The sequence below is a fragment of the Pyrgilauda ruficollis genome, unplaced genomic scaffold, assembly GCF_017590135.1.
Source record: "Pyrgilauda ruficollis isolate IOZ18807 unplaced genomic scaffold, ASM1759013v1 scaffold264, whole genome shotgun sequence".
NCBI lineage: Eukaryota > Metazoa > Chordata > Aves > Passeriformes > Passeridae > Pyrgilauda > Pyrgilauda ruficollis.
Window position 1 is genome coordinate 128,547 of NW_024523978.1, and position 13,965 is coordinate 142,511.

The following is a 13,965-nucleotide window of genomic DNA, read 5'->3' on the forward strand; positions in this document are numbered from 1 at the left end:
TGTCCCCCAAAAACAGGCAACAGCCATGATGCCTCAGGTTTGAGCTTTTCTATTTTCACATTCTGTGCTGCTTTAGTGTGTGGGTCTGGGTTCATATTATGGGATGGTGAGCTCTGTGCACAGAGCAGGGACACAAAACAATTCCTGCTCCAGCTGGGCACCAAGGACAAATGATCCAAATCTCAGCCCAGGAGCACAAACCCCGTGGGCTGGAGAGAGAAAAACAAGCAGGATGGGAGTGCAGGGGCTGAGCTGGAATTGGACACTGAACTGCAATGTGCACATGGAGCAGAGCTGATCCCAGGGAGAGACCCCGGGAGCGCTCGTGCATTTTGGGGCCATTTGGGTTCATCTTGGGGGCAGCCCTGGCTGGGCTCTTGTGCTGCCTGAGGGGCATCCATGGAGGAGATCCTTTGGATAAATCCCTGCTTTATTCTTTATCTGTGTCCAACCTCTGCTCTGGACCAGCCTTCCCAAAGCATCACCAGGCTGCCAAAACCCTGAGTGTGCCACGAGCCTCCTCCACTGCTTCCAAGGGAAACTGGGGAAGGAAAATCCAGCTGAAAGCCTTCTCCTCCCTACCTGTGACCTTCACATCTGCCCTCAGCACCAGACTGAGGCAGCAGCTCTGGAGAGCCCTGCAGGAGTTGGGCATTCCCTAGGGAATGATGGATGTCTCCACCAAGAGAAGCTTTGTGTGTCTTCACCAGCAGAATTCCCAACTGTGAAACCCTGCTGAGGTGGCTGAGGGATTCCTCCTGGAATAAAGTGCATTGTACTGTCAGGACACACGGAATTATGGAATGGTTTGGGTAGGGAGGGAATTTAAATCATCCCATCCCATCCCTGACACCTTCCAGTACCCCAGGCTGCTCCTTGGACACTTGGACACTTCCAGGGAGCAGCCACAGCTTCCCTGAGCATCCACAACTCCTCTGTTCCTACAAAACTCAGCCAGGGGCCTCTTACAGATAAAGTGGAATCTCACCATCCCACAAAATTCCCCTCAGGATTTTCCTAAGCCAGCAGCACCCTCCACACACACCCAGCTTGGCAGCCCCAGCAGGGATTAAAGCCCTCCCAGGAAAACATCCTTTAACCTGGAATGCTTCAGGAGTGGGATCTGTCAGTGCCAAGCTCCCCCTCTTCCAGGATTGCTGCCTCCTTATCAAGGATCTCCTTTGCTGGAGTTTGTGTTTTTCCAAGGGCTCTTCAGTAGGATGTTCCAGGAAAATCCTGCCAGCACCCAAGCTGGAGAGAAGTGAATCATAAAATCTCACATTAAAACCCCTCATATTTTAAACAATGCTGATGAGTTTTAAGCTTGTGCTTCCAGGCTGTAAGTTGAAAACAGCTGGGGGGGGGATTGTCTTAAAATTGCAGCTTTTCAGAAGCTGAAAGGAGCCTGAAAAGTGGAATGGATTCAAATTGACAGGGAGGAGATTTAGATGGGATATTGGGAATGAGGAATTCTTTATCCTGAGGGTTTCCCTTCCCCCACAGGGATTTATGGTCCCTCAGGGCACAAATATTCCTTTTTTTATCCTGGCACAACTGTTTGATCAGTCCCAGGACTGCTCCAGTTTGATCCCCTCACCTCCATTCTGGTGTTTGCTGTTATTCACTTCCCAAAATATCCAAATCTTGGTCTGGGAGCTGATTGGGCTCAATAAATTGCAACCCCCACTCCACCTCCTATTAAAACAAAAAAAAAAATTTTAAAAGTTTCTATTAGAAACTATCAATTATGAGGAAAGCAGCACCTGCAGTTGAGAGGTTTATAAATAAATCCAGGTGCTGAGGCAGCTCCAGTGCTGGGACAACCCTGCTCCAGCCCACCCCCAAAAAATGGGACAGGAATTTAAAAGCCCTAGAGACAGTAATTTATAGAAAATGTATGGAATATGATCAGTAATGTCAGGACTCCTGTCTACAAATGGAGCATTAAACACGTGTGAAGTCTGTGCATACTTCAAATTTAAGAGCATGCAAATTTAAGAGATCTACACCATTGAATTGGGGAGTCTGAACCACCAGTGTTCCCTTACAGAGAAATAATTTCAGACAGGCAGATCACCATAAAAATTATTGGAATGTGGCAATTTTTAAGCCTTGTATTGAAGGATACTGTGGACTTGGTGAGACTTTTACTTGTATCATCATTGAGAATCTTGTTGCTTTAACTGAATTTCGAAGAGTTGAATTTAAAAAAAAAATATTTAAAAATCTGCAGTCCTCCACTGAAAACTAGCACCACGTCAGTGTAGAATGTGACAGAATGTTTTCTTGGGAGGAAATTGAGTATTTTATTAACAGCCGGGGGGGTCGGGCTGTGCTCCAGGGAACAGGGACAGGAGCAGAGGGAACGGCCTCAGGCTGGGCCAGGGCAGGCTCAGCTGGGACAGCAGCAGGAATTTGCCCATGGAAAGGGTGCTCAGGCCTTGGCAGGGGCTGCCCAGGGAGCTTTGCAGTGCCCATCCCTGCAGGTGTCCCCTGGGGGTGGCACTGAGTGCTCTGGGCTGGGGACAAGGTGGCCATGGGGCACAGCTGGCACTGCCTGGGCTTGGAAATCTCTTCCGGCCCCAGAGATTTGGGGATCAACCTTGAAACTGGGACAAATTAAATGGACAATTTAAAACTACACCAAAGAAATGGGAAAAGGACAAATAAGCAACATTTTTACATTTGCAGCCTCTGCTGAGCTCCATGGAGTGGAGTTGAAAGCTTAGTTATTCCCCTTCAATCCAAATTCCAGGTCTGAGGCAAAATCCCTTCCAACCCCAATCTTTCTGTCCACATTCTGTTTCAGAAAACTTTTGGAGAAACCCCCGAGTAAGACACGTTCTTGCAGCTTTCACTTTTTACACCCAAAATGAGAATTTTCAGCAGCGAGGGCAGCTCAGGGAGCCAAAGCTGGGGCACAGATTCCCAAATCCAGGGCTCCTCCTGGTTGAGCTCATCCCTGGCTGGGAGCCAGCTCTGTCCCATAAAGAAAAATCATGGAAAAGGAAAGCTCTGCCTGGAGCAGGCAGCAACCAGAACAATAAAAGCACCTCTAATACAGATTCAGCTTCAGGGAGTGTGTAGTGGATTCCCTCTGTTCTTCCAAAGATTTTTCCAGAAAAAAGAAAATTAGAAGAAAGGAAAAAAAATAAAATAGGGGGGGGGGGGAAAAAGAGAATTAAAAGAAAAAAGAAAAAATAAATATAAATTTAAAAAACCCATTATGAAAATACCCCCAACCAAACAAACCCCACAAATCCAGACATTCATAACTCTTAAAGGAAGATGTAGAGAAAAAGAAAATGTTATTCTTTTTCCTGATGCATTTTAAAAAAAAAATATTCAGAAAAACAGGTTTCTTTTCCTTCCCAAAATTTCACATCCAAGAAAAAGGGGAAAAAAAAGCACAAAACACCCTTAGGAATGATCCAACCACTGGATTTACAGCAGAGAGCAGGAGGTCCTTATATATAACAATAATATTACTGATTTTCCCCCTGTTTTCAAAAAAAAAAGAGGCAAAAAAGACACATGAACACTTCATTCTGATGTTTTTTCCCAGTCTGAAATTTCCACTTCATGGGAAAATGAAGCATCTTTGATTCCCCAGCTCCTACAAAAGCTTGGGGAGTCTCTAATTCCCACCTGGAATTTTCTGGCCTTACCTAAAAAGGAATTTTTACCTGGGCTTTGAACATTATTTACCTTGAGGACCATGAGGTGGCTTTTGGCAGTGAAAATTCTGGGATTTTTTTAATACTTAATTAAGAAAAAAGAGTCAGGTTTTACTTTTAACCACACTTTTATTGCCTTTTTTTTTCCTCCCAAACAACCCCCCACCAAATCACATCCTAGATTTCTATATTTACACTGCAGACTTCTTAATCTCTCCTGTAAATATCCATATTCTGGAATAATCTCTGGCAAAAAATGCTATTTATAGCATCCTGCTGCTGGAGAAATCTTCATTATCAATGTAACTCTCCGAGACAAAAGCAAATCAATTTGCAGAGCTGTCAAACAGCAAGATAAGCACCCAGATTAAAACTCTCCCAATTATTCTAAACCAAAAGAAACCTCAATTGTTACAGTAATGAAGATCCTGTGACAGACCACACACATCCCATAGCCAAAAGTGATTTTTTTTTTGGTGATGGAGTTACCGTAAATCATCCAAAATCCCTGGGCTGAGACAAACCCCACAAAATACCTGGGCTGGAAAAAAATTAAACTAACCAAAACACCTGAGCTGGAACCAAATGAGCCAAAATACCTGGGTTGGGACAAAATTAACCAAAATAGCAGGGCTGGGACAAAATCAACCAAAATCCCTGAGATGGGACAAAATCCACCAAAATACCTGGGCTGGAACAAAATTAAATTAACCAAAATACCTGGGCTGGAACAAAACCCACCAAATTACCTGGGCTAGGACAAAATCCATGAAAACACCTAAGATGGAAGCAAATCCACCAAAATACCTGGGTTGCAATTCTAGGGATTCTTCTGGGTTTTTTTTTAATGGGAATTCCTAAGTTTTTCTGCTCCTGTGGTTTTTTTTTTTTTTTTTTTTTAATGAGAATTCCTCATTTTTTTCCTCACATTTTGGTACCCAGATTGTTTGAAATAAAAGCTCAGGGTTTGCTTGATTTCAATGATGAGAAGTTCAATTGAACTCTGTTGGAGTCACGGAATATCCTGAGCTGGAAGATATCCCACAGGATCATCCAGGCCCTGCCCAGACCCCCCAACAATCCCAAGTTTTCCCTGGGAATGTTGTCCCAACACTCCTGGAGCTCTGTCCAGCACTGCTGACCCAAAGAGATTTATGGGGATTTTTAAAGGAGTTTTGAATAAGTGACAGATGGGACACGGATGGGTTTTGAGGTCCCTTCCAACCCAAACCATTCCAGAATCCCACAATTCTCCCAGCCCAGCTCCCCATGGAGCACCTCACAACCCAAAAGTGACATCCCTTAAATGGAGACACGTTGTCCAAGCAGGATCAGACATCCCAGTTTCATCTCAAAACTGCCCCTGACAGAGAGGACTTTGCAGGAATTTTGGATTCTTCCTAAGTCAACTACAGCAGGAGCATCCCATGTTCACCAAGGTGATCCTGGAGGGGAAGACCCCAAGACCAGAAGGGAACTGGGAATCTGAAGGGGAAATACAGGAGGTGGGATGTGAGCCAGCCCTGCTCGTGCCCTTCAGGCTGCACCAGGTTCATTTTTTTGCATCACATCCCAAATATTGCACCCCAAGAGCCCCATGGGGCCAGGAATGACTCAGGATTGCAGAATCCACCCCTGGAAAACATGGGAACGACACTTTTCCTCAGCCACCACCCTGATCTCACACCAGCAGCCACGTAACAGCCTCAACTCATCCCCAAATCCTTCCCAGAAAGTCCAGAATTCTTTATGGGAGGGGTAGGATGATAAAAATCCCACTTGACACCCCCAGTCCTGAGGCAGGAGAGGTGCCCAGCTGCAGTGGGCTGTGCCTGGGTGTCCCTGAAGCCAAGGGAGCAGTGCCAGCCCATGCCAGCCCAGCATTCCAGGGTGCCTGAGCTGCAGGAATTGTCCCAGGGATTTGGGGGAATTCTGCTGGGCTCCCTCCTCCTCACAAATCCCCACAGCAACAAAATGTGGCTTTTGGGCAACTGGGCTGCCCACTGCTCTGTGAGCTCCAGAATGCAGAGATGCCAGCAGGGCTGGAGTTTAGGGACAGAGGAACCATTTTCCAGCCTGGCCAATTTTGTGGAAGTGCAGCCCAGCAGGATCTAAGGATGCACCCCCTGAAATTTGGGAACGTGGGGTTGATTCTCTGGTAAAGCCATTCCAACCCATGGGTGAATTCAGCAGATGACACCTGAATCTCCTCCTTGGGAAGCAGCCTTCCAAACCTTCTCACCTAGAGCAGGGAGGATGGGGGGAGCAATTCCAGCTGGTGATTCCTGCCCTTCCCTCGCACTGATCCCACTGCCATCCCCGCTCTGCATCCGGAATTTAATTCCATTTCTGCCCAGCTCTCATCTGCTGCTTTTCATTGTGCTCCTAAAACGGCAAGAGGGTTGTTTTTTGTTTTGTTTGTTTTTGTTTTTTGTTTTCTTTTTTTTCCCCCTCCTTCCCTCCAAAGGCTGCTTTGCAACTTTGTGCTTTCTCTGCCATTAGCAAAGGGTGGAAATTTCCACTGACGCACTGTTGATAAGCCAAGGAGAAGAGGGGGGGAAGGGAGGATGAGCTGTTCCAGCAGATCTTTCTGACTCCTCTCAGGAAAAGGTATTTTATCAAAATTGCAGGCACTGGGAAAAACGTGGGGTTTCAAAAACAACCACCTCTCTCCAACGTGAGCAAGATTGCTTCCCTCTGCCACAACAAAACAAAGAAAGAGAGAGAAGGGAGAAAGAAGCAGCGAAAAAAAAAAAATTAAAAAAAAAAATCGGATTTCTTCAGAAAAGAAAGAAGGGCTGGAAAAACAATGAGCAGCACAATGGACAATGACATCCCTGAGGAGATCTGAACCCCTTCCCCTCCAATCTCCCCACTGAAATCAGCTGCCAGGAGGCCACGGGGGTTTTTAAACCCTCCAACCTTCCTTGCAGGCAGCGATCTATGACCCCACAAGGCTGCTGTTTGTGGAGTAAACAACCCCAAATCCCAGCGAGACAAAGCCAGGGAAAAATACAGGAATGCAGCAGGGAAACCACCTCGTTCTTGCAAACAGAAATGCAAAAAGCATTTGTGCTCTCTAGGAGTCACCAGGGGAGAAATGCAGGAAAATTCCACTGATTCACCATGAGCCCACAGTTATTTCTGTCCTCCTGCTTGACTGCAAACACAAGGATGATTTAAATGCAGGGGAGCAGACTGGAACACATTAAAACTATGCATTAACTCAAAAAAGAAATTAAAATGTAAGATGGTCTCAAATAAAGGAGGACGTGCCTTTGTATATGAGGGAAATAAAAAAGAAGAGGCCAAAAAAAAAATAAAAAAGAGCCAGGTTTCATTTCTGAAATTTACCAAATTCAAGCCAGAAATTGTTTGAACCTTGAGTCCTAAGGATGCTCAAATCTGTTGCTTGCAGATGGCCAGGGTAGGAGGACTTCAAGGATCCTGGATGAAAATTCCCTTTGAAATCCTCCTGGAATACAACTCTGAGCCAAGGGGAACAGTGAAGATGGTGACCTTGGAAGAGGCTGTGGGGTCCCAAGGTTTTGGCCCCAAAATGTCCCCCTTGTGTAAAGGTGGGAGATCCAAGGGAAAGAAAATGTTCTGAGGAACAGCAGAGGTGAAAGGAGCAGAAAACACCTGGAGGAACCCACAGCAGGTGCAGGAGGAGCTCCACGGTGTCCTCATTAAGGTAATTCCACCAAAATAATTTTTTTTTTTGTTGTTACCTGAATGTTCATTTTTAGGACCATGGAAATGGGGGAATTTGCTTTGCCCCCTCCTCAGCAGGGCAAGTTCATGATCAGGATTGTCAGAAGGACCAGGACAAGTGTTGCCTTTAGCTTTTATAAATATGGCAGTGGGAGTTCCTTGGAAATCTGGGAAGGACCAGACCCAACCCAAAAGTTGGACTTTAGTGACCAAAACAGTGCCACAGCAATGATGGGAATGATCCACAGAGAGCTTGTGGGGAGATACATCCACAGCCCCAGGAATGGCATTTCCCAAATTCCATCCACAAGCATCTCTGTTCAGCTGATTGAATCATGGAAAGCTGTTTCATTAACTCAAAAATCATTAAGAAAAAAAAAAAGAAATTAAAATTAAAGTCAACCCCTCCCAAATGGTGGCTGGTGCCAGCCCACCAAGCCCAGTGGCCACCACACTCAATCCAAGGAGCTTGCACAAGGGTGCCACAGGATTTGGTGGATTCTGGTGTCTCCACATCACCAGCTTTGCTCAAGGCCTCTAAAAAGCACCAAAAATGCCAAAGGGCATTTCCACAGGTGAGGTGGAAAGGAAAAAACATCCCAGACATTTCAGGGCTTTGATCCTTGAGGCACAGCCACACTTACATGGGGAAAAGAATGTGAAGGCTCAGTAATGGTTCAACTCATCAATGAAGAAAGCCCCATCTAGTGGAAGAAGACAATCAGTTGAGCAGAAAATACTTCAAATGTGCATAAATCCACAAATATTCCAGCTGCTTTTGTTCTCATCCAAGTGCACTGCAGAGCCAGGACACCTTTCTGCCCAAACAGCTCAAGATGTTCTAAAATCCAAACAGCAACAACAAGTTGGGTTGGGCATTAAGTTTAAATTGATTTTGGGGGGGGTTAAGTAAGGAAAAATTGCAGCTCCTTTCATCTGTTTTTGTTTTCCCCTCTTTGGTCTTCAAGAGCCATGAAAAGCATCAAGAGGCTCGACTTGAGCGAGGCCAAACACGTTTGGAGAATAAAGAAAAATATTAACTCTGAATAATTTGGGTTCAACAAAGGGAGGGGAGAGGGTTGTTCAAGCCTGTGACCACTCCAGAGAACATTTCTGACAGGTAACCATTATTTCACTCTCACAAATCAAGGCAATCAAATTGTACCCAGGCAGTGGGGATGATCAGAGGGCACTTCAACCTCTCCCATCCACGTGGAAAATTTCATCCTGTCACAAGCAGGAGGTTTGAACATGAATTGTGCAACTTCCAAAGCTCAGCTGCTTTGTGGGGAGAGGCAAAGCCTGAACATGTAAGAAAATTTACATGGAAATGTTTCCACAGGAGTCAAAAAAAAGGGGGTGTCCAGAGAGGCTGTGGATTCCTCGTGCCTGGAAATGTGAGGTTGGATGGGGCTTGGAGCAGCCTGGGGGAGTGGAAGGTGTTGGGCTGGAATGGAAAGATCTTCAGGATCCCTTCCAGCCCCACCCATCCCATGGCTCCCTGTTATTGAATTATTCCAGTTATTGAATTATTCCTTTCCATAACCATCCATTCCTGCTGGTTTAGGTGCTGGAAACAAGAGCCTTTCCTGGGCAGGTGCTCTGGCAAAGCCACCTGGAATTTCTGCCTCCTGACCCCTTGGGTGCTGTTGTGTATCCAGGGACCCTGGAATTCACCTCCTGCAGAAAATCCCCCAGGCACATGTGAAGGGAAACGCCCCAAAATGCAATTCCTGGGTGAGAATTCCTGATCAACTCCCTAAAATGCAATTTTTGGATGATAATTACTGATCAACTCCCAAAATGCAATTCCTGACAAACTCCCCAAAATGCAATTTCTGGATGAGAATTCCTGTTTAACTCTCCAAATGCAATTCCTGGGTGAGAATTCCTGATCAACTCCCTAAAATGCAATTCCTGATAAACTCTCCAAAATGCAATTCCTGGGTGATAATTCCTGATAAAGTCCCCAAATGCAATTCCTGAATGAGAATTCCTGATCAACTCCCAAAATGTAATTCCTGCACAGTAACTCCTGATGAGCTCCACAAATGCAATTCCTGGGTGATAATTCTTGATAAACTCCCAAAATGTAATTCCTGGATGATAATCCCTGATCAACTCCCCAAAATGCAATTCTTGGATGAGAATTCCTATGAACTCCCCAAAATGCAATTTTTGGATGATAATTCCTGATGAACTCCCCAAATTGGATGATAATTCCTGCTAAACTCTCCAAAATGCAATTCCTGGATGATAATTCCCGACCAACACTCCAAAATGCAATTCCTGATGAACTCCCCAAATGCAACTCCTGGGTGGTAATTCCTGATAAATTCCCAAAATGCAGTTCAGCAAGAACAAAAGCAAGCCCTGGGTTTGCTATTTCAGAGAACACGGGGGCTGAGGAGACAACTGTGAGTGAAGAGCAAAACAAAAAGATGAAGAGCAAAAGCAAGCAAATAACAAAAGAAAATTGCCATCTTTTCAAAATCAAATTTGAAAGCAAGGAAAAAGAAACAACAAGGCAATGAAAAACTGGCAAATAGAACATGGAAATTGTTATGAATAATCAGTTTTTCTGGAAAGCTCATAAGTCATGGAATGGTTTGGGTTGGCAGGGAATTTAAACTCATCCAGTGCCACTCCTGCCATGGCAGGGACACCTTCCACTGTGCCAGGCTGCTCCAGCCCCAGTGTCCAACCTGGCCTTGGGCACTTCCACAGAAATAAATGTGCAGCTCAATAAAATAAAGTGAATGAAATGATGAAAATGCGGCGAGGTGAAAACATTCCTGTGTCCCAGGCAGATTTAACAGAGGGAATCCCACACTTCCCAAAAGCAAGGAGGAGGAAAGGTGCTCCATCAGCTCCCAAACCCTGAGCAGGCTGAGCTCCATCACCTCTGCTCCAGAGTTAAGAATGGAAACAACACTGGAGTGGGGCTAAAAACCACCAAAAACTCTGAAATTCCAACCCCCAGTGTTCCAAGTTCCTCCTCAATCCCCCATCCCAGCTCCTGCAGCTTCACAGATTCCTGACCTGCAAACCCTTGCAGCCATCACCTTCCCAAAGGAATGTGGGAATCCTATTTTGGTTTTTTCCTGGTTGTTTTGGAGCTGCCTTTGGATCATGTCCAAAGTCAAACCCCCCCCCAGCCCAAGGCTGACCCCAAACACCCCCTGAGCCCTGCCCTGATCCATGGAGAGGCCCCAGGGTGGGGCTGGGGCAGGGCCAGAGCAAACAGGGACACACAAAGTGCCACCCCCAGCGTGCTACTATCACTTTACAACCAGTTGGAATCTGCTCCAGCTCAGCCCTGACCGAATCTGCCCTGCTGTCCTCAGGCAGCCCCAGCCTGGAGAGGGATTCAGAGCTTCTGGAGCATCTCAAAGAGCAAACAGAGCCTGAGTTGAACATTCCTTCAATTCAAAGGCTGGCACACACCTTATTTAAATCGGTTTGGTTTTGTTTGTGCCAGACAGAAACACCTCTGCGACCAAAAAAAAACAACCAAGCACCTTAAAAGCAATTGAAATGCAGCTCATTAATAACAAGCAGTGGCGAGTAAAAGAAATGCTTGGCACAAATCTGTTGCCCAGCAGGAGGGAAAGGTTGGGAATCTTTATTTAAATACATTCCTCCCCTGGTTTTTCACATTCTGGGCAAGTCAGGCTCAAAGTCTCACCTGAATTTCCATACCTGGAACCTGGTCCTTGGCACATTTTATTCAGCCACAAGATGAATTGTTACAATTTCAAATCTTTCTCTGAAATACTTAAAAACCAAAATATTCATGTTCCACTGTGAATAAAATGAATGTGAATGAGTGGCTGATTCAGTTTAAAGATCAGGAAATCAGGGATTAATAAATTTGATTCTTTAATGAATCCACACAATTCCCAAAACTCAATTTTCAAAATGACCTACAGGAAAAAAATGTCAATATTAGATCTTCCAAAAAAAAAACAAAAACGAAAGGAGGAGGATGCCCAAAGAGATGCATTTAAGAGAAAAACCTCAATTTTAACACCTCCACAATGAGCAGGATCTCCTGAGAGGGAATAATCCCATTGTTTGCAGGATAATCCCATTGTTTGTAGGATAATCCCATTGTTTGTAGGATCTGAGGGCTTCAGGAAAGTCAAACTGCTCCTGCCAGTGACAGCTGAGGGCCACAATCCCTTGGCAGGCTTGGAGAAATCTGCTTTGCACAGCAATTGCCAGAAAATTCCTTTTCTATATCCAGTCTCCTGGATATTGTTAAGTTTGTAACATGCCTGTATTCACTTTATATCCCAAATATCCCAGATGATGCTGGAGCACTCGAGCTCAGGGTAAAAAACCCTTTTTTAAGGACAAACCATCCTTCCTGCTGATTAATCAATTTGTATTTTCTACTTCAGCTCTTTCCCTGTCTCTAAAATCCCCACCAAAACCTGCACAAGCTTTGCCCTGAAAATCAGGGAATGGTTTGGGTTGGGAGGGAAGTTAAAGATCATTCCATGGGCAGGGAAACTTCCAGCAGCCCAGCTGAGTCCAAGCCCCATTCCTTTAATTTTTATATAATTATATTAGATTCATTTGCATATAATTCACCAGCCAGGAGGTCTAAGGAAATAATGGGTTGAATATCCATCCCAAATCTGCAACTAACTAACTACATGCTAAAATAAATCAGTTAAAGCTCTAAGAGTCAGGAAAATTTAAAAAAAATATCAAAAACCTCAAACAAGCAAAAAATTAAAAGCTTTGGAAGATTCAAGGTGCTCCCCCCAGACACTCCTGTGAATTCTCACAGAAGCCTCTTAAATTCATTCAGAATAAGCCAAGACTAAGGAAAGGTGGAATATTCTGGATTATTCAATGCCCCACTCCACACCAACCTGCTCTGAAAGGGACACAGGAGAATTAGAAATTGGCTGGGAGGGAGAAAAGATTCCAGGATTTCATGGGAAGTCCAGGACCTTAGGGAGGTATCTGGAAAAGTTGTTTATTTTCTTTTTAACTTTGTCCTCTTAAAAAAAAATATATATTTTTTACAGCTGCTGTAAAGTAAAACTGGCTGATTTTATAAGGTGGCTCAAAAACTGACTTATCCCTTCCTATTGGGATAATGTTTGACTTCCTGAATGTTTCATTTTCCAGTATAAAAGACAGGATGGTCCAGCAGGAATCCACCCTGCCTGTTCATGGAGCTGCAAATTCCACAGGAAAATCTCCAGGAATCCGATCCTCAGGAATTCCCAGCACTGCCAGTGCCAGCTGCCTCCCCATCCTGTGGCTCTGGAGTGTGAGATCCCACAGGAAGGCACACAAACCATGTCCTGCAGCTCCTCTCTCAATCCCTTCTTCTCTCATGAACCAGGGGATCTGGGGGAGGCTCCTGTCACATCCAGGGAGGGCAGGAACAGGGACTGAGAAATATTTGGGGACATCTGACCTGGGAGGAGGAGGCTTTGATCTGATGGTTTCCTGCTTGAAGGTTGCAATTATTGGTTACTAAAGCCTTGTTTTACTCAGCACATGAAATCCACCTGCTGAGGGCTCTGCAGACAGGAGGGGTTTGCTCAAAGGTCTCTGGGAGGATTTGGAAGTTCTGGGGGGTGTGAGCTGGATCTGCTCCATCCCAGAGCCCTCTGAGCCCAGCAGGGACCAGGAGAGGGATTGGGATTGGGGTTGGGACTGGGGTTGGGATTGGGGTTGGGATTAGGATTGGGGTTGGGATGGGGATTGGGATTGTGCCCCTCAGAAACCAGTCCCTGACTCACTCCAGGCACTGCCATTGTGCCTGTGCCTGTTTTCTCTCCTGCTCCATGTGGGTTTTTTTCCCAAACTATGACTTGACCCTGCCAGTTTTGCAATGTAGGATGAAATCCTGCTGCATGCCCATGGGAGCTGAGAAATTCTTGTCTCAAGACAGAATTAGTGATTACCTCATCCTGCTGTTGAGCAGAAGCATTTTATAAACATTAAAGCCTCTTCCAAGGGCAGAACAAGGAGCTGGTGTTCCTCTCCTTGTGCCAGTGGGGAGCTAAGGCAGAAGGATGAAAATTCCACTGATTTTGGGTGCTGAAGTGGAGATTCTGGATGACAGGTATTGGCTTGGGTGGCAGCACTTCTGCAGGTCAGGTTCTTCAACAGAAGACAGGAACATCTCCAGAACTTTGGAGAAGAGATGAAGAGAAGCCATTTCTCCAGGGGATCTGTGCTAGGTCCTCTTCACCTCCACAGGAAGGAATCCTCCCCAGTATCCCAACGTCATAGGTTAAGAAGTGAGTTTTTTGGGAGGTTGTGGTCAAACCAATCAGTGCTTGGATTTGAATATTGGCACCTGGTTTGTCCAGTGAAGGTATGGACCGCCTCTGAGAACACAGGGGGTTAAAAGAGCAGAGAACTCCCAGGAGAACTCTCTTGGTCCTGGTCAGTGAAGGAGGTCAGAGCTCCCCTGCCCAGCTGGGCTGGCTGGGGGAGGGAAGCCACACGGCCGGGTGAGGTGGGCCGGAGCCTTGGGCAGAGGAGGGGATGAAGGCCTGGCAAGATGGAAGGGTGGAGGAGCCCTGAGAAGCATCAC